The 22,106-nt window shown below is 47.2% G+C and overlaps 1 protein-coding gene across 1 annotated transcript in view; it reads left to right on the forward strand.

The window, feature by feature from the left end:
* LOC147610230 (signal recognition particle subunit SRP54 2-like) overlaps positions 1 to 22,106 on the forward strand; it is a 49,737-nt gene that overhangs the window by 17,126 nt on the left and 10,505 nt on the right. The window lies entirely within an intron of this gene.

Consider the following 22,106-nt stretch of genomic DNA (forward strand, 5'->3'; position numbering starts at 1 on the left):
ACTAGCCTATACCGCGAACAGTGAAACAACTTCGTTCTTTTCTCAGTTTTGTTGTTTTTCTTCGGAAATCTGTGCGGGAGTACGCTCAGCTCACACTACCGATGACCGACTTGTTGAAAGGTCGTGTGTCACCATTTGGCCAATGGTTCACTCTTGCTTTCACACTATGTACATATTGGATTGGTGTCCATGGCTTATGGAATGCGCCTATGCATGTGATTGACACGTGTCATGCTGTATAGTTGGATATGATATTCCGCTGGGACTTGACGTTATCACGCCCGGAATATCTGGAGGACTTGGCTTTCCGCTGGGACTTGTGCCTTTGTGTACATGCCCGGAAACGCCTGGAGGACTTGGCTTTCCGCTGGGACTTGTGCCTTTGTGTACATGCTCGGAAACGCCTGGAGCATTGGCTTTCCACTGGGTCTGGTATCACATATACTTGCCTGGAAATGCCTGGTCTTATATGGTTTCATGAACGGAAATTGCTCATGCCAATGTTGCATTGCATAGCATCTTTATGTGCTTGCCTGCGAATGAAATTGCATGCTGTTTTCATGCTTGCATGACCTATGTGTAGTTCCGGGCTAGGGGATGCCCACCCGTGAACCGTGCGTGTGAAACTGTGTGCTGACATGGTTGTGTGGCATGTGAACAGGTGTTAAGTATTACCCAATCTAGGCTCAAATAGCCCTTAGGACTTAGCCAATATTTATAAGTGAGTGCGTTCCCACTTCATTAAAGTTTGGGCGTCCAAAAGTCACTTATAAATTATGACCGCTTTCAAGTTCATACTCACTGAAGTCCCGAGGCGGACAAGACTCAATGTCCAGGACCTGATCCTCCCCTTTTACTCATAAATGGGCATCTCCCCATGTCCCTTCACCTGATTGGACCCCAATTCACTTACTTATTAAGAGAAAATTCGTGTTTTCTCTTCATGAGGATTTTTGGAGGCTGAAAACTCTGTTTTTCCACCATTTTTCTCCATTTCCAAGCTCTCCATAGCCATACCCAACTTGCTAGGGTGTTTTCCAAGCTTCCAAGAGTGTTTCCAAGTGCTAATCACTCTCCTACTCATTCCCAATGTGACTGAAATTCAGCAAAACAGCTCTCATTTTTGTTGTAATTTCTGGTCTTTTTGCTGAAAACCCTAATTTCAGCCTTCCTTTCTCAAGTTGAACCATAGGGGAAGCTTTCCCAGGGTTCCCTTCATCCTCTTGAAGACTTTTGTCGTGAAGGATTGCGGCAAATCGAAGATATCAACACTTCTAAAGCTTCCAACGCGAAGGCTTCCGCTTGCAACAACTTCTATGAAGACTGGTAAGCTAATTGGACAATGTGTTGTCATTACTTATTCAGTAGAAGGGTAGGACTCCTTGTTTAGCCACCCTGTGTAGTATTTCTCTTGTCCTATGTGCTCTTGAAGATGTTGCTACCTTGCTTGGTAGAACATAGAGCCAATGGTAGAGAATATGGGCACTGAAGTCGGGCCGGGCATCAAGGCAACTCCTTGGTGATCTACATCGACATACCATTGTTTTCTAAATGCTGAATTTCATATGCATTGGCATGGAGGATTTGGCAATGGATGTCCGTGAAGCTATGTATTGAATTTCTCCAATAGTAATACAATTTACTCAAGGGAGGGGTCGGCCATTCCAGCCCATTGTGTGTCTCTTGTCAATTCAGCAATTTACTTCTTGTATATGAGCAAGTGTCCTTCAAATCTTAGTGTATTTAAGTGTATTGATTAGCATTGTGTTCAACCAAGTCACATCGTGGACGTAAGTCAAATCAGCCTATCACTTGGAATAACGATTTGGATATGGCCTTCAGACTTTTGAAAGATAAAGTCAAGGAAGCACCTATCTTAGCATGACCCGATCCTAGTCGGCCTTATGTTCTTGAAACTGATGCCAGTGACTATGCCATCGGGGCTGCTCTATTTCAAGATGGTAGACCTGTTGCTTTTGAAAGTAAAAAGCTAGACGACACTCAATCTCGTTGGCCAACCCTTGAGAAGGAGCTTTATGCTGTGATTCATGCTCTCAAGGTTTGGAGACATTATTTATATGGCTCCAAGTTTGTGGTATTGGACTGATCACATCAGTCAATCAAGTATGTGTGTGATGCGGACGATTTGAGAGGAAGAAAAGCTCGTTGGGCTGAATTAATGCAAGATTTTGATTTTGAGATTCGTTATAGAAAAGGATCCATGAATAGTGTTGCAGATACGCTTAGTCGAATTAGAGAGGTGAATACTTTGTCGTTCACCGAGGTTTCTACTGACTTATTTCAGTCATTGAGAGAGCTTTGCAGAACTGATAGTTATTTTGGTCCATTTTGGCAGAAGATACAAGACGGGAGCTCATTGATTGACCATGACTCGATGACTGAGTAGCCTACCATTCAGGCTGCAAGAGACCAGTGGATGATTCGGAATGGTTTACTATTCCGTAATGACAAAATTTGTGTACCACAGATTCCGGACATTAGGTCCAAGATTCTTAAGGAGTGTCACGACGCCCCTTCTGCTGGACACCCTGGGGTACACATGACACTATCGTTAGTGAAACACACTTTTTATTGGCCAAAGATGAAAGGGTATGTAGAAGATTATGTTCTCAAGTGTCAAGTTTGTCAAGCAAATAAAGTTGAACGCTTTAGACAGGCTAGGTTGTTGCATCCTTTGCAAATCCCAGGTAATAGATGGGAAAGTATTTCCATGGATTTTATTACCGGATTGCCAAGAACACATAAAGGCCACGATTCTATTTGGGTTGTGGTAGATCGCTTGACAAAAATGGCTCGATTTTTACCGACCCGGAAGACCATTACAGCTACGCAATTAGCAAGGCAATTTATCGAGCAATTGTTTAGACTGTACGGGTTACTGCAAGACATAGTCAGTGATAGGGACTCTAAGTTTACGAGTGATTTTTGAAAACTTGTTTTTGAGAAGTTGGAAACAACTTTGAATTTGAGTTCCTCAGATCATCCTCAATCTGATGGCTAGACTGAAAGAGTGAATAAGATTTTGGAGGATATGCTTCGTGCATATGTATCCAAAAGGCAGAGTTTGTCACCAATTGGCCGATCATTTGGTCCATCTCCAGTTTTTGCGTCTCGTTCACTTGAGGCCAGGCCGGTGTCTCGTGTGAAGAGGCCAGTATTTTGCTGACATGGACGGGAGCCAGACTGCTGCCACCCGTGTGTTAGCAGGATGGTGTCGTATGGACGGGAGCTAGACCAGTGCCACCCGTGTATGACCTGGACTGTGTTCGACCCATGGGATTGTCACGCCATGGAAGGGCCAGTATTCGTACCGTGTTTTGCCTATGGGACTGTCACACCATAGGGAGACTCGTGCCTGGAACTGTGTCTTACCTATGGGACTGTCACTCCATAGGAAGACCAGGTTTTTATGTTTCTATGTCGTGCCAGTTTTGTGCCGACAGACATTTTGTACTTGTTCCATGAACGGGAGATATGTCCATGTTACTATTTGCACATGCACACATATTTTGCATGTTTGAAACTGTTTTCGCATGACATGTATTTGTGTGTTTGCCTGCTTGACGTGTTACTTACTGAGCAGGGACGCTTGCAGTGAGTCGTGAAGTCTGCTCTGTATTCTGACGAGTTTTGGTGCATGTGAACAGGTGGTAAGTATGTTGCACATGTTGTTTTTATTATTTTATATCTAACCTTTAGTTTTATAAGGTTAAGTGTTCACATTCACTTAAATGTGGGCACCCCCTTTGGGCACCCACTTAGGGGCCAAGGTGGGGAGCCCCACTTAAGTGAGTGTGGGGGTGGGCATGGTCACCTACCCATACTCCCCACCCACATGCAAGCGTAGAGTAAACTACACCTTAATTTTTTATAAAAAAGACCCTTCCCTTTCAAGCGTGGGCATGAACCGCTTTCAGCCTCTTTCGTAAAAACAAAGTCGGCGACCATCTCTTGCGTAAGCTCTCCTGCAGGCGGCTGTCATCTCCGCACTGCTGCGCTGCCTCCTCTCCTGCAGGCGACTGCTTCACCTCCCATACAGGCGTGTGTGTGTGTGTGCTCTTTCTCTTCATAGCAGGCTGCGCTTGCTTTTCCCAGGCGGCTGGCTGCTCTACGACTGCACATGCTACAGGCTGCCCACCATCTATTGGCAACCTCACCTGTATGCTGTCCAGGCTGCGCTTCTGGACCATCTGTGGCGGCTATACCCTCTACCGGTTCCCCTTCTCAGCAGGCTGCGTGAGCTCTCCTGCAGGCGGCTGCTTCACCTCCTATACAGGCGACTGCACCTATTCGCCTGCAGCTTCTACTCCCCACAGGTGGCTGCAGCAAGTATCCCTCTTCTCCATACAAGGTGGCTGCACTTGCTCTTCAGCAGGCTTCCCTTTTACTCTTGCAGGCAACTGTGGGTGTACACTCTCTTCATAACAGGCTGCTCCTCCACACAGCAGCTAGGTCTCTCTCTTCCCTTGCAAGTGGGTACTCCTCCTCTCACAACAGGCGGCTGTGGACTCATGCAGTGGTGGCACATCTTTTCCACTGGCGTTCTACAAGGGGACTTCGCATCTCCTGGGTGACTTCATCATACCACGGGTATTGGTTCTCTATCAGCTATCCACGAGTAAGTGAATTTCAGATTTAAGTAAAGTATTTTGTGTTTAAATCTGGTAAGGGATTCCCGACTCCCTATACGGCCAACACCCGTTCGGTGCCGGGTTGTCCAAGCTCTATTGGAGAACCTCGGTCCAAAGGTGCTGAGATCGGGAGAGCCAGGCGTTAGTACGAGAGCGCCTGTTTGTGCGTGGTCTCGGAACACCAGTGAGGCGCTCTCCGCGGAGTCCAGTGAAAGCACGGGACCGTAGAGATTGGACCACACTAGTGGTCGTTCTGCTTCGAGCTTCTACATCGAAATTCGACTTCGAGCCTATTTGTTTGGTACTGTTTTCATATGTACATGGACATCATCTGGTTCTTGGAACCCATGGAGCATTGTATTCATTAAATACTCCCAATAAATATATCATATATTGAGGGGGGGGTCGGCCCGTTCCGGCCCCTGTCCATTTCAAATTTGTGGTTTTAAAGTTGTGCTATTAAGCGTGTGGGTGTCCAACGGAGTCTTTCCCTTTTGGTGGGATCGGTTTCATTGGTATCAGAGCACGGTTGTTTCCCTCTTCCTAGTGGGGAAACGAACCTGTGTACTAGACATCCCGCTTTTAGCAAACTTAAAACACAATGGACAGCCAAGGCAACCCTTTGGAAGTGCCAAATTCGAGGGGTCCATCTAGTGCCTCTCGTGGGTCTGATGCCCTGCGAGGTAGACACAAGCCCCTTGAAAGGGTTATTGATAGCGAATCAAAGGGTCAACTGTCTCCAGGAAAGACAGTTATGCTTGAACAAGAGCCTGATGCTATGAGGGCTGAAATGGAACATATGAGAAAACTTTTGCAGGCTCAAGAGCAAGAGTTAAAGTTTTTACATGAAGATCCCCATCTGCAAAGTGCTATTGAAGCTAGGAAGGCTGATGCTATGGTAGATGTAACTTTTGAATCAATGGCTCGTGAAGTGGGCAAGAAACCAAGGGAGTTGGCACTTGCCTACCTCCTTCGCAAAGGTGATATCAAAGAGGGGGATTACGGAGAGCTGAAATTCAGAAATCCACCTCGTCTGAAGCATGGAGATCCCGCATCACAAAGGCTGAAATCTTTTATGCAAAAAGAAGAGGTGACAGTCACCTCTCGACATGCATCCTCTCCACAAGGCACAAAGCCTGACAGATATTTGTATGCCAGTGCTCATAGAGGGCATGAAAGTCACATGCATGCAAGACATGTATCTCATGGTGACAGGTCTGCTTCTAGAAAAATTTTGCCTTCTGAATTCTCTCATGGAGAGACAATGCCATATGCTGGTAAGTCACATGCATCTGAGTTTCGAGTTCGTGGAGCACATGCCACCGTGCCCCATGAAGCTTCTATCACGGCCCATGGAGCCCATGCAAATAGGGCTGCCCCGTTGGATAAGGGGAAAAGAAAAAGAGAAGACCATGAGTCTCATGCCAGGAAGCTCAAGGAATTCAAAGCAGGTGACAAATCTGTTAAATTTGATGCTATGGTGAACATGATGCCTCTAAGGTGTTAGCATTTGTGGCACAGTTCGACATTGCTTTTAGCGATGAGGATTTCACAGAAAAGTCAAAGGTGCACCATGCTAGCATGTTTTTGAAAGGGACTGTTGCTCATTGGTGGATCACTGAAAAGATCACCAAGGATCCCATTTCTACTTGGAAGGAATTCAAGGATAGATTTTATGCTCAATTCTTGCCACCAAATGCAGAGCAAACTCTCACTCAAAAGTGGGACAGGCTGGAACAAAGAGAGAATGAAAGTGTGCAACAGTATGTTAACAAATTCTGGAAAGTGTTGCTGGAAGTGACTTCCTTTATGCAAATCACTGAGGATGAAAGAAAGAGGAAGTTTCGTTCTGGACTGCAACCAGCATATCGATCGGGCATTGAATTGCACCCGAAACATACGTTGCAACAACTCACAGCTTCTGCTCTTGCTACGGAGCAATTGGTGCTCAAGATTAAACAGGATCAAGGAGGTTCCAAGGGCAAGGACAAGGCTGCACCAAATCAGCAAAAGGGTGGACAGCCACCTAAAAAGAACTTCCGGGAGCCTTACAAGGGGGGTAAAGCTGAAAATAACACATCTAAAGAACAGGGCCCAAGGAAGAACAAATTCGGATTAACCTCGGAGCAAAGAGAGCAATATGCCAAGGATGGAAAATGCTTTTCTTGTGGTAGCAAAGACCACATGTTCCGACAATGCCCAGATCGCAAACCAAAGCACGAGGACAAGCACACCAAAGCTAATGTACATGCAGTTCCTAATGTGCAAGGAAATACAGGTCATGATGCAAAAGAGCGAATGGTTTGCAAGGCTTGGGGGCAAATCAAGGATTAGCCCGCACTCTTCATGTTTGATGACTGTGCAACTGACAATTTCATCTCTATGCAAATGGCAGCTGCATTGGGTATTGAGGTCGAGCATATGGGACCTCAGATTGAAGCCGAAGCCGCATTTATTGGTAAAGAGGTGCAGGTTACCCCTTTGATAGAGAAGTTGCGCATCCATATCTAGGGCTACCTTGATAATGAGCATTTCCTAGTTGCTCCACTGAATGGATGTGATGTATTGTTGGGCAAGCCGTGGCACCATAGGCTTGAGCCCCGCAAAGATTACAAGTCCAATATGATTTCTTTTATGCATAAAGGCCGCATCCATTTTATTGATGCTAGCAAAGAAGGGATTCCATCCCACTTGTATCACACATCCAAATTAATAAAGCAATGAAAAAGAGTCTTTTAGCGTACTTGGTTTTTGTGCGTGATAGTCTTGTGCCAAATCATCAAAATGTGGATGCTATGTCTAATGATAGGCTGAATTTTCTTAATGCATTCAACGATTGTTTTGCTGACTCATTGCTAAGTGAATTACCTCCCCAAAGGCCCGAAGATCACCGTATAGATCTTGTGCCACGTAGTTCTCCACCTAACAAACCCGCATACCGAGTGAGTGCTGCACAACAAGAAGAAATCATGAAGCAGGTAAACGAGCTTTTAGAGAGGTTTGGTTCAGCCCAGTTCCTCACCTTACTGCTCTCCTGTGCTTCTTGTTCAAAAGAAGGACGGATCATTCCGTATGTGTGTGGACTATAGAGCTTTGAACAAGCTTACCATCAAGAACAGATTCCCAATTCCGCGAATTGATGATATCTTGGATAAGCTCGATGGCTCAGCTTGCTTTAGCAGACTTGATTTGAAGAGTGGCTATCACCAGATACGCGTGGTGCCACAAGATGTCCATAAGACTGCATTCAGGACAGCCTTCGGATTATATGAATTTTTGGTCATGCCTTTTGGTCTTACCAATGCTCCTGCTACTTTTAATCGTATGAATAGAGAAGAGTTTACACACCTATCTCTCAGTGTTTCTTGTGCTGTCTATTTTCTGCATTCTACTTGCTCTTGTCTACCCAAGTTTGGTTATCATTTCCGCTGCATATTCTGACATGGTATCAGAGCCCTAGGCTCGTGATAGATCTTGGGAGTTTTTCTGAGCAAGAGGGGGAGCGTTAGGTTGCTAATTGGTGGACTGTTTTGGACTGTACGGGAAGAGAAGGTGCAAGAGAAAGGCGGGCCAAAGGTGCTGGACAGCCACTTGTAGGTTTTACAGATTTTTTTTCCCACCCACCCACCCTTTCAGTTTTCTCCCCGCGATGGCAGATTCAGTGGATCGTCAGTTGGACGGGTCCAATTACGGCATCTGGAAGGTTATGATGGAGTCTGTGCTGGAGTCATATGACCTTGCTGATTTTATCATCATCGGGGTTCCACGGTCGGAAGCTGTCAAATCCCCATGGATCCCCTTGTGATCGATATTGGTTCAAAACTCGAATCCTGCAAACAAATGAACAACAAACAAGCAAGGGGGTGCAGGCCTGACTCACCTCCCAACCATGACAGTCGTGGGCGAGCCCACAGTCTTGGCTGTCCCCACCGAGCCACGAGCTGAGCTAACTAGGATGACGTACCGACCAATCTCCTCCTCGCGACGTCCCATACCGCCACGAAGCTGCCCTCGCGGGCCTCGAGACTGCTGTCGGCCTCGGCTGCACAAAGCAGGTGGAGGCTCTGATACCACTGTCAAATCCTCACGGATCCCCTCGTGATCGATCTTGGTTCGAAACTCGAATCCTGCAAACAAACGAACAACAAACAAGCAAGGGGGTGCAGGCCTGACTCACCTCCCAACCATGATAGCCGCCGTGGGCGAGCCCACAGTCTTGGAATGGAGTCAGGCTCCAAGGTTGGAGTGACTCAGATTGGGGAGGAGATCCAGACACGAGGAGATCTACTTCAGGATACAGTTTTACCCTTGGCTCAGGAGCAGTTTCTTGGAGTAGCAAGAGGCAGCCAACTATTGCCCTTTCTTCGACAGAGGCAGAGTACCGGGCTGCTTGTGGTGCTACTTGTGAGGTTGTATGGCTGCGGAGGCTGCTAGGCGAGATTGGGTTTCCACAGAAGGAGCCCACAGTCATCCAGTGCCATAACCAGAGTTGTATAGCTATTGCTCGGAACCCGGTCTTCCATGCCCGGACCAAGCATATAGAGATACAGTATCACTTTGTACGTGAGAAGATCTTGGCTGGTGACATCTTGCTACTTTATTGTTCGACGAAGGACAATGCGGTGGACCTCTTCACGAAGTCTCTACCTCAGGCTACGCTCAGGCGGCACTCCAGCTCCCTTGGGTTGGTTTCATAGCCAGGAGCTGAGAGGGGGTGTTAGAAGTCATCTCCTGTCTATATTTATACACCAGGGCCTTTGTTGTGGGTGTGCCTGCCCTGTATAAGGTGGTTTATCATTTTTCCTCACTCCCCGTATTTTTCCCTATTTTTTTCCATTTTTTCCAGTGGTATGGAGGGATGCCAGAGGTTGGCAGGAGCACTTAGTGGCTGCCCGACTGTCCCATCGGTAGTCCTGTGGCTGGCCGACTGCCCAGACATCAGTCGTGGGCTTCTATATTGCTGGCCGACTGGATGTATGTGTCAGAATATGCAGCGGAAATGATATCCAAACTTGGGTAGACAAGAGCAAGTAGACTGCAGAAAATAATCAGCACAAGAAACACAGAGAGATGTGTGTAAACTCTTCTCTATACACAAGATCCCGGAAATACTGAATGAGAAAGTGGAGGAGGTTGAGGGGCAATATATACAAACCCATGAGGGCAGTCGGCCAGCTCTAGAAAGTGCCCACGACTGAGTAAAAGCTGAAAATAGCAGTCGGCCAGCTCCAGATGCCCCACGCCTAGACAGAACAAGTCGGCCAGCACTCCTACAGCCCACAACTGATACAGATGCAGTCGGCCAGCTTCAGAGTGCTCCTGGCATCAACTGGCAGCCCTCCAGCCACTAGAAAAAAATGGGAAAAATAGGGAAAAAATACGGGGAGTGTGGAAAAATGATATACGGGCGGGCACACCCACAACAGAGGCCCTGGTGTATACAAATAGACAGGAGATGGCTTCTAACACCCCCTCTCAGCTCCTGGCTGTGTAACCAACCCCAGGGAGCTGGAGTGCCGCCTGAGCGTAGCCTGAGGTAGAGACTTCGTGAAGAGGTCTGCCGCATTGTCCTCCGTCGAACAATAAAGTAGCAAGATGTCACCCGCCAAGATCTTCTCACGAACAAAGTGATACTGTATCTCTATATGCTTGGTCCGGGCATGGAAAACCGGGTTCCGAGCAATAGCTATACAACTCTGGTTATCACACTGGATGACTGTGGGCTCCCTCTGTGGAAACCCCATCTCGCCTAGCAGCCTCCGCAGCCATACAACCTCACAAGCAGCACCACAAGCAGCCCGATACTCTGCCTCTGTTGAAGAAAGGGCAATAGTTGGCTGCTTCTTGCTGCTCCAAGAAACCGCTCCTGAGCCGAGGGTAAAAGTGTATCCTGAAGTAGATCTCCTCGTGTCTGGATCTCCTCCCCAATCTGAGTCACTCCAACCTTGGAGCTTGACTCCATTCCCTCCTGTGTAAAAGAGTCCCAGATCCTTCGTACTCTGCAGATACCGCAAGATCCGCAATCTTGCGTCCCAATGAGTCTTCAATGGCGTCTGCATAAAAGAGCTCAACAGCCCCACGGAGAAGCTCAAGTCCAATCTGGTGTTCAGCAACCAGATCAATGAACCAACCAACTTCCGGTACTGCGAGGCATCAACTGGCTCACAAGGATCTGTAACGGTTAACTTTGTGTTCGGGTCCATCGGCGAAGTAATAGGCTTGCAGTTCTCCATCCCAAAGGCCTCAAGGAACTCATGAACATACTGCTGCTGAGAGACGAAAAACCCCCTCTGGGTCTGCCAGATCTCCAATCCCAAGAAGAAGTGGAGTAAGCCTAAGTCGGTCATCTCAAACTCCTTTGACAAGGCAGCCTTCATCACTCCAATGTGCTCCACATGACCGCCGGTGAGAATGAGATCATCCACATAAAGGATGATGAGTGTGACCATGCCGCGTTCCCGAAAGAGATACAGGTTCGGATCTGCAACCGATCTCTGGAATCCAGTCCGAATAAAGAAGGAATCAATCTTCTGATTCCAAGCCCTTGGAGCCTGCTTAAGACCATACAAGGCCTTACGTAACCTGTAAACCATTCCTTCCGATCCTGGAACAATAAAGCCTGGAGGCTGCTCAACGTACACCTCCTCCTGCAGGTCACCATTAAGGAACGCCGATTTTACATCCATCTGGTACACGGGCCACCTCTGAGAAGAAGCAAGGGCAAGAATGGTCCGAATCGTGGTCATCCGCGCTGTCGGTGCAAAGGTATCCTCGTAGTCGATGCCTGGCCGCTGAGCATAACCCTTAGCCACGAGCCTGGCTTTGTGTTTGTCCACCGACCCATCAGCCGCGTACTTGGTCTTAAAGACCCATTTGACACCAATGACTGACCGCTTCGACGGCCTCGGTACCAACTCCCAAGTGTTGTTCTTCTCGATGGCGTCAGGTTCCACCTGCATGGCTTCCCTCCAAGTATCCTGTGAAAGGGCTTCCTTTACGGAAGTGGGCTCTTTATCCCGCATGATACGAGACATAAGAGCATAGTTCACCTGAAGAAGCTCCGCCGTGTTGCTTTTATCTCGAACTCGATGTGATCTTCGAGGGCCGTCCTCTGTGGTCCACTCGGAGGGTAGCTCCGTGACACCTGACTCCCGAAGGGTGTCTAACAACCACCTAGGTACTCGAACAGATCGTGGAGCCTCCTGTGATCGCGGGGGCTCAACTCCAGCTGCGGGCTCAACCTCCTGTGATGACTGAGGTGGATCAACTGGAGTGGTAGACTGGGAATCATCATCAGACTCTGAATCTCCAAGAAGTGGCGGCTCCTCGACAGTGGATGCTGGAACATGCTCGTCAAAGACCACATCCCGGCTGACAACAATCTCGTTCCTCTCTGGATCATACAACCTGTATCCCTTGGAAAGAGAGTTATACCCCACAAATACCAGCTTGCGGGACTTGGAGTCAAGCTTCCCCCTCTGCTTCTTCGGAATATGTACATACGCGTCACTCCCAAAGACACGGAAGTGCGAGACATCGGGTTTCCTGCCAAAATATGCCTCAAATGGAGTCATATGGGGTACAGAAGTCGTCGGAGAGCGGTTAATGGTATGGACAGCTGTTGCCACAGCCTCACCCCAAAGTGGACGAGGAAGATCACGATGCTCCAGCATAGTCCTCGCCATCTCCACCACAGTCCTGTTCTTACGTTCAACAACTCCATTCTCCGAAGGCGATCCGGTATTGGCCAATTCCCTCTTGATGCCATGATCTGCACAAAACCGAAAGAATACAGTCGAGGAGAATTCCCCTCCTTTGTCAGCCCTGAGAGTCTTGACCTGAAATCCAGACTCTTTCTCCACCATCACGTGCCAATCCTTGAACCGAGCAAAAGCCTGGTCCTTCTGTGAAAGAAAGTAGATCCACGTGAATCTGGTACAATCATCAACAAGCAGCATGAAGTAGAGAGATCCTCCCAAGGATGGTATCTGCTGTGGTCCACACAAGTCAGTGTGAATCAACTCCAAAGGTTTCGAAGCCCGCCTGGAAGCCTGCTTCGGAAAGGATTCCCTGTGCTGCTTACCACGTATGCAAGAACTGCAGCGTCCTTGCCTACTACCAACATCTGGTAAGCCAACCACCATCTGGTCCCGGAAGGTGCGCCGCAAAGCATCCACATTTAAGTGGCCAAAACGAAAGTGCCACAAATCTCCGACCTGAGACCCTGTCAGTGAGGAGAGTACAGAGAGCTTGTAGATGTCGTTCTCCACACCGCCTTCCCAAACAACTTTGCCTGTCTCACGGTCCCTTAGAGCAACTGAATGCTCCTCAAATTCCACCCGAAAGCTAGTCTTGCATACCTCATGCACTGACAAAAGATGAAAGCCCAGAGCAGGGACATAAAGAACACGGGAAGCATGCTTGCTCCCCTTGCCGTCGGGAATGATCTCCATCCGGCCCTCACTATGAATCGGAATAGTGGAGTTATTGCCAATAAAGATACGACCTGACTGCCGTTTCAGATCCAGGAAGAAGTCACGGGATGGAGTCATGTGCCTGGAAGCACCACTGTCGAGAATCCATTCCCGAGTATCCTTTGCGGTGAAGCCAACTGCCTCCTCGCTCGAAGACGATGAATCATCGGAGTCCACCATCTCCAAATGCACAAATACCGGAGTCTTCGCAGCTGAGGCTGAGGAATCAGCACTCTTCCCTGTCTGCTTAGGACACTTCCTCCAGTAGTGGCCTTTCTCGCCACAATCATTACACGATCTTTCGGCCTTCAGCTTCTCTCGTTCTGGATCAGGCTTCTTCTCGGAAGACTTCTCCGGTGAAGCCTTCCCTTTGCCCTTGTTGGTATTACGGCCTTTCGACCGTTGGCCAGTTAAGGCCTCCGAACCTCCGCCGTGAGGAGGGTTCGTGAAACGTTCCTCCTGGTCGAGGACCATTGGCACAAGCTCCTCCCAAGTAATGGTGCTGAGCCTGCCACTAGTGATCAACGAGGAATAGAAAGCAGAATACTGACCAGGCAAGTGGGAAAGTAACGTGATGGCCATATCTTCAGATGATATCTCTTTCCCAGCTTGAAGGACTTCCTGCTGCTGAAGGGCCTGCAGCTTGTTAATGTGTTCCCGCATCGTCGAAGACTTTGCAGGGTTCATAACCCGCATCTGCACTTCCAAGGATATCCGCTTCATGGGTGACACCCTGTTGTACAAAGAAGCCAAGTGCTCCCATATGCCTCTCGCCAGCGTCATGTGCTTCACATGGTTGATCACCTGTGGTGTGCAATTGAGGAATATAAACGACCGGACCCTGGCGTTGACACGGTCCCACATTTATGCCTGTGCCTCTCGGTCCTTCCTCGTCGATAATAACTCCCCTTCCTCAGCTTCCGGCCTTGGCACCCCTTTGATAATAAAATCAGCAAGATCATATGACTCCAGAACTGAATCTTCACGTGCTTCTCTGCCATCTCGAGTAAATCCGCCATCTCGGAGAGTAACCTGAAAGGGTGGGTGGGTGGGAAAAATCAGAAAATCAGAAAATATGCAAGTGGCTGTCCAGCCCCTTTGCCCGCCTTCCTCTTGCACCTTCACTTCCCGTTCAGCCCGAAACAGTCCACCGATCAGCAACCTGTTGCTCCCCCTCTTGCTCAGAAAAAACGCCCAACATCTCCTAGAGCCTAGGGCTCTGATACCATGTCAGAATATGCAGCGGAAATGATATCCAAACTTGGGTAGACAAGAGCAAGTAGACTGCAGAAAATAATCAGCACAAGAAACACAGAGAGATGTGTGTAAACTCTTCTCTATACACAAGATCCCGGAAATACTGAATGAGAAAGTGGAGGAGGATGAGGGGCAATATATACAAACCCATGAGGGCAGTCGGCCAGCTCTAGAAAGTGCCCACGACTGAGTAAAATCCCACGACTGCTGAAAATAGCAGTCGGCCAGCTCCAGATGCCCCACGCCTAGAGAGAACAAGTCGGCCAGCACTCCTACAGCCCACGACTGATACAGATGCAGTCGGCCAGCTTCAGAGTGCTCCTGGCATCAACTGGCAGCCCTCCAGCCACTAGAAAAAAATGGGAAAAATAGGGAAAAAATACGGGGAGTGTGGAAAAATGATATACGGGCGGGCACACCCACAACAGAGGCCCTGGTGTATACAAATAGACAGGAGATGACTTCTAACAGTATGCAGTCGTGGACCTTTTTATTGCTGGCCGACTGCTCATGCAGCCGTGGAGGCCCATCAGTGCTGGCCGACTGCTCACATGGAGCATATAAATAGGTCCCATGCCCCCACCACTTCCTCATCTTTTGCGGGATCTTGTGTATAGAGAAGAGTTTACACACCTATCTCTCTGTGTTTCTTGTGCTGTCTATTTTCTGCATTCTACTTGCTCTTGTCTATCCAAGTTTGGTTATCATTTCTGCTGCATATTCTGACAAGCGCATGTTACTCGAACACCAGAGGGAAAAGGAGGCCATACATTTGAAGTATTAGCATCTCTCTTCAGTTTTCCCACCCATAGGTGCCAACAGTTAGAATCCGGCAACATCGACAATCGTCATCTGAACTCAACCGAATTTAGTAAGTATGATGGTAAGTGTGATAATTTAGCTGTCAATCAATTTATTCATCAGTTTAATGCTTATTTTCCATTGGCAAAGCTAATAGATCCTCAAGACAAAGTCCACGTAGCAGCTCTCCACCTTGCGGGTGAGGCAGTCACTTGGTGGCGACATTGGTCTAGTAGTATCCATGCAGACCACATCACAGGTGTCCAAACTTTTTGCTGGGATACCTTTGTTCATGACCTTAAGATTAGATTTCTCCCTCCTCATTATTTGACCAACTTGGCAGATGAGTTCTATAGACTCAAATAGATCGGGTCACCCATGCTTCAGTTTTTCAGTAAGGCTATAACTTTAGCACAACAGTTAGGGTTATCTAAGATGGTTCAATTCATTCGTGGATTAGATCCTAACATCCGGTTCACAGGTCGTAACTTTGAACCCAACACATGACCGTGCTTTTGAGTCTCGCTCAAAATGAAGAAATGAGAATGAATGGAGGCAAGCCTAAACAACCGTAGTCTAGTACCAAACCCCAACCGGGGAAGGATACTACGTCCTCTAAAGATGCTAAGACAGACAACATTCCTAGCTCTAGTTCAGGGGGTAAGGAACCCAAGCGTAAGAAACCCCCCCACTAGAGGATATCTTTCTCTAGAGGAGCAAAGGAAGTACCAGTCAGACAACATATGTTTTTTTTTGTCATACCATTGGGCATGGTAAGAAGGATTGTCAAAAATGGCAAGTGGAGCAAGCCTCCAAAGAGCCTTGTGCCATAGTTGCCGCAGAATCTCCCGCTCCTCTAGAACCGCCTACTTACCACCAATTCAGTTCAGCTCTTACCTTCTATGCATCCCATGCCATCCGTGGTGCTTGATGCTAAGCAGGAGGGTGAGACTACAACCACACAGAAAAGCCTGATCTGAGCTTATGGCTCTGCCAAGGGCCGCCATTTCATAGTCCTTTTTGACATGGGCAGTTCTGAGGACCCCATCTCTCTCCAGTTGGCTACCAACATGAGCTGTACCATAGTGCCCTATCCTTTGGAGGTGGACGGGTTTACACCTAGTCTTTGCACCCACATATCTCAACGAGCACAACAGTTTTCTTTTCAAGTTCAAAAGGCCTCATTCCAGCGAGATTTCATTCTCTCTCCTCTTTTGGGGTGTGATATGATCTTAGGAATCTAGTGGTTTCGTCAGTATGAACCTATTTCCAATTGGGGACAGGACACCTTTATTATCTCTAAAGGTTTTCATGAGGTTGCCATGATTCGTGGGGATAGGAGCATTCTTGGCATTCCTATGATTTCTCATCTCTAGGCCTGACGAGCTATCTGCAAGGGAGCGGAAGGAGCAGTGATTTATGGTCAGATAGCTTCTCTCTCATTGATAACAGCCGTCTCATCTTCTTCTTCAGTTCCTCAGTTGGCAGATCAGACAATTTGGTTAAGGATGATCTTGTTAGCAGCCATCTCCTGTTTGTACGTTACACCAGGGCCTCTGTTGTGGGTGTGTCCGCCCAGTTTTGGTGTTCCCCCATTTTTCCTCACTTTCCATGTATTTTTTCCCATTTTTCTGAGTGTGGGAGGACTGTCGGCTGTATCAAATGCTGGCTGACTGATCCCTTCGCTGCCCGACCTGCTATGTAGCACTGGCCGACTGCTGGTTACCTAGCTGACTGGCTTATTGCTGGTTGTGAGTAAATAGCTCAGCCTTGCATCATTTATTCCATCTCATAACTCATCGGAGTGGAGCATTTCCCTTTAGGACAAGGAGCATCAACGCATGAAGCATTCAGTCCTTCATCATCAAAACGCAGCATCGACAACATTCAGCCCGTAGAAGCACTTCAGTACCTTGCGTTTTCAGAATACATACAATTTTCACCATTCATACATATCATCGTTTTGCTACAGCCCTACCGGTGAAGGTAAAATGCATTCATTCATTCATTTTCAGCATATACACACAGCCTAGAACAGTCCCAATCAGCCCCTTCTCTCAGCCTTAGATTTGCAGCCTTTCTACATTTCATTGGATGGTTTTCCTGCTGTAATGGCTGATTTACAGCCCTTGGTTGTTGTCCATGATGTCCATCATCATCAAAGATGACTCTGCCAGGCTCCTGTTGCCTTGCAGGCTCCTTATACATGCATGTTTCATCAAAAATGACATCATTGCTGCGTATGATCTTTCTATTCATGGGATCCCAAAGTCTATACCCCATTTCACCTCTGTCACCATATCCTAGGAATATGCATTTGTGAGACTTAGGATCAAGTTTGGTGCGCATTTCCCTGCGTATGTGCACGTACGCAACGCAACCAAACACTCTCAAGTGCTTGTATGACGGAGGCTTCCCTGTCCATACTTCTTTTGGCACTTTCCCACCAAGCCTCGTGTTAGGTGACCTGTTTATAAGGTGAACGGCTGTCATAACAGCTTCAGCCCAAAAACCATGAGGTAATGCAGCATGTGACAACATAGAACGGACCTTCTCCTGTATGGTCCTGTTCATCCTCTCTGCTGTTCCGTTTTGTGGAGGATCATAAGGAGTAGAGAGCTCCCTCTTGATGCCTTTAGCATCACAAAAGTCCTGAAACTGTTTGGACATGTACTCTCCACCATTGTCGGAACGCAAAGCTTTCAGTGTTTTGCCAGTTTGATTCTCAACAAGAGCAACAAACTTCTCAAACACTGAGAATGTATCACTCTTCAAACGAAGAGGATAAACCCACACCTTGCGTGTGGCATCATCTATAAAAGAGTCAAGACACAAAATATTTTGCCCCTCCCAAAGAAAGCTGAGGCATCTCACATACATCTGTATGCACAAGCTCTAATTGAGCATCTTTCTGTCCAAGAGCTTTCTTGTGGGGGCACTGTAGTTGCCTACCATATATACAATGCTCACAAAACTGAAAACTTGAAAACTTTAGAGAAGGCAAGTAACCCAAACGAGACAATTGCTCCATTCCCTTGACACTCATGTGTCCCAACCGGCTATGCCACATAGAAATTTCCGGCAGCTCGGTTGCATTTACATTAGCATGGTGACATACACCTGCATGCATGAAATAAAGAGTGTCCACCTTAGAGCCTCTGGCAACAACCAGTGAGCCCTTACTAATCTTCCACTTTCCACTACCAAATGTGGTAACATAATCAGCATCATCAAGCTGTCCAGTAGAAAGCAGATTCTTCTTGATCTCAGGCACATGCCTGACATCATGGAGCATAAGCTGTGAGCCATCTGAAAATACAAGCCTCACATCACCTCTGCCAAGAATTTTGCATGCATGGTTATCACCCAAATAAACCACTCCTTCATTGCCAGCAGTGTACCTGACAAACAGGTCTCTGCAACCTGTGACATGAAAGGAGGCACCTGAATCAATGATCCATGAGTGCATACCATGACCACCTGTAAGAAGTGAATGGGCATCAAGTGAAGAAGTAAATAGGACCTCATCCTCACTGCCACCTGCATGTGACACATTGATTTCTTCGATCTTGACTCCACTTTTGCCCTTTGGCTTTACATCTTTGGCTTCATCCTTCTCTTTGTCTTTGCCTTTTCCCTTTTCCTTTTGATCATTTTTCCATTTGTAGCATTGCTTTTTGATGTGTCCCTTTTTGCCACAATAATGGCATTCCAAATCCTTTTTGGAGCGAGACTTGCTCCTTCCCCTTTCTTGGCTTTTCCCCCTTTGCTGGGATCTCCCACGTGCATTCATTGCATTGGACTTTCCAACAGAGTTGTTTTTTCTGTTCATCTCTTCTTTAAGAAGAGCACCCTCAACATCTGCATATGACAGCATAGCATGCGAATTGCTAGTGGCTGTCCTGAATGTGTCCCAACTCTCTGGCAAAGTGCATAACAAAAAAGTGGCTTTGAACTCATCGTCCATTGCCAACTTTTGATTGATGACCTGGCTGACAATACCATTAAACTCATTTAGATGGGCTGTCATAGAAGCCCCTTCCTTCATCTGAAGGCCTATGAGTTTCTTCAACCAATACACTTTGCTTGAGGCACTTTGTTGGGCATACAAGTCCTGCCACATTCCCCAAGCTGTCTTCTCTTCACGAATGCTGAAAAGTAATGAGTCTGACACAGACAACATGATAGTAGATCTTGCCAGCTCATCCATATCTTCCCACTCTTCAGCAGTAAGAGAAGCGGGCATTACACCCCTTTCTTTGATAGGCTTGTGCTGCTTTTTCTGAAGCAACACATTGTAGCACTGGGTTTGCCAAATATCATAATTATGCGAGCCTTCAAGCTTCTTGATGTGAAGCAATGAAGAGCTCTCAGTTGTGGTTGCCATAGCAAAATGCAACCTGTCAATGCCTGACTCCCTGCAAATGTGCAAACACTGCACCAAAAGATGTGCAAACACTGCACCAAAAGATGTGCAAACACTGCACCCAAAGCACACAAAGTGCTCACAAATGTTCTCCCAAGCTTTATCTCCCACTGCGGAAGCACAAATGCAACTTTTCTCCCACTTTATGTGATGAAAACACCAAAATCTGGTTGCTGCAGATTTTGGACAGCACCTTAAACGTGCTCTTTTGCCCTTCCAAAGTACTGTACAGCAGTACCAAGTGCTCACCAATGATGTACCAAACCTGTCCCGGCAAGTACAGCAGCTGAAATTGAACCTTTTGGTCACTCAAAACAGTGTACAGCCATGCCAAAACATGCACAAAGCTGTGCCAAATCTGTACCAGCAGGTACAATAGCAATAAATGCTCTCCTGGCTGTCCAAACGAGTAAAAATCAGACTTTTACAGTCCCGAACAATGCATAAAACAGTCCCGAACAGAAATTGGGCAAAAGCCCCTTGACTGCAAGCTGATTTTTGAGGATTCAAGGCATAAATGTCTTGCCTGCTGCTTTGCCAAGCTCAACAAGCATACAAACTTGAAAAGCCCCTTGATTTAAGATCAATTGCTGATCATACATGGTACATTGGCGCACATGAAGGCATCCAGAGTGTTCACGATGCTTCCCCCTGGCCAGATATACATCAAATACATGAAAGCCCCTTGATTTACAGGCACATTGAGTGCTTGTAAGGCATCAGCACATTATCCACAGCATCAAATGCGATTGCCTGCATGCAAATCGACCAAATCGGCACAAAAGCCCCTTGATTTGCACTGCAATTTGCTGCAATTTTGTCCAAATGTGCGATTTTTCACATCATACAGCATGTATGAGTGCTTAATTGCACAATTACATCAAAAGCCCCAAATTTCGACATCCAATTTCTTGCAAATTGATCCTGATTTGACCAATTTCCTGCAAATTTATCCTGATTGTGACCAATGTCACCCAATTTTGCCAATTTTGCTCAAAAATTGAGCAATTGGGCACTTGTACCTGCTCAATTGATTTAATTGATAAGAAATTCGCAAAAATTAAAGGCAAGTACCTATGAAATTCTGAATTTCTCTGATTTGCAGGTTGATTTCTGTTGCAGGAGGGGGGGGGGCGTGATGAATATGCTGGTGCTGTATTGATGCAGACCGACTACACTGCTAAAGCTTGAGGATCCCTGCTCGAAGGTGTTGCAGGCAAGATCGCGCCGCTGAAGGCTTTCATTCAGCTCTGCGACTCCAGCCCAGCGGTCTTGAAGGATTCTTCTCTGCTTCGTAGCTTCTCTGATATCACTGACGAGAACCTTCTCTTCCTTCTAGCTCATGACTCAGATGAGTTTAACCGTTGGGAAGCAGGACAAACCATGGGAAGGAAGGGGCTTTTGCCGATCACGTATGGAAGCGTGAGCAGAAGCCGTGACAGAGATGGCGGTATAATAGCTTGCACTGCAGCGCCTTGTAGCCCACGTAAGACGAGTTACGCTATCGAGTTGGTGACGATGGAAACAAAGACTCTCCTGACGTCGCCCACGTTTACGCTGGCAGCTGTGCGCTTCCGCCTTTGCTGTCGACTTCGCCTTGTGTGGGCTGACCTTCGCCAATGGCTGCTTTCGCCTAGCGTATCTACGCCCAGCGCTTGTTCGCTCAACGCCAGGCGCTTCAGTTTCGCCCAGCGCTACACGCCTTGTCTTCGCCTAGCTTCGCCTAATTATGTTGACGCTTCTCACCAGCGATGGCCCTCCCTCTAGCGCCAAGCTTGGCCAGACCTCGTGGCTGTTGGGCAGCCCACGCTGGTTGGTTGGGCAGAGAAAGGCGACCAAAAAAAAAAGAAGAAGAAGGCAACCCTCAGATCAGAATTCAGCACGACCAGTACGACTGCTCCAGGGCTCTGATACCAGTTGATGAGGAGAAAACAGCAATTAGGGTTAGAGTTCATTCATGGGAGACATACACAGAGAAGCAAGGGAGAGAGAGAGAGAGTTGTGGGGATAAGTCAACTCATGAGGCATGAGTGTGTGACTCCCCTATCACACATGTATATTGCACTAGTACACATAGTGCACTTAGTACATTAAAAGTACTAAGTGTACTATGTACTATAACTTATGGGCTTGTACACACTATAAGGGTGGGCATAACGCCTTTACCCCAACACTAATAAGGTGTACGGATCTCTCTCTCTCTCTCTCTCTCTCTCTCTCTCTCTCTCATCTCTTAAAGTTTGAAGTGATGAAGTGGATTGCTAAAGACTCGCGAAACTCAGGATAAAGAAGGCGGTGTGAGACTTTGTGTGACAGGATCCTTCATTATGCATAATTCTGCTGCATGTTACATTGATCCTTCTATGTTGTGAGCTTGATCTTGGCTCTTACTTTAGAACATGGAGGGCCGTATGGCAAAGCTGGCTGGAAGTATTTATGATCCAAAATTTGCTTGACCATGGTATGGGTCTACTTGCTTATGCTCCTATCGAATGT

This window comes from Cibotium barometz, chromosome 49 (genome assembly GCF_041138505.1).
Source record: "Cibotium barometz isolate CiBa-2024 chromosome 49, ASM4113850v1, whole genome shotgun sequence".
Classification (NCBI taxonomy): domain Eukaryota; kingdom Viridiplantae; phylum Streptophyta; class Polypodiopsida; order Cyatheales; family Cibotiaceae; genus Cibotium; species Cibotium barometz.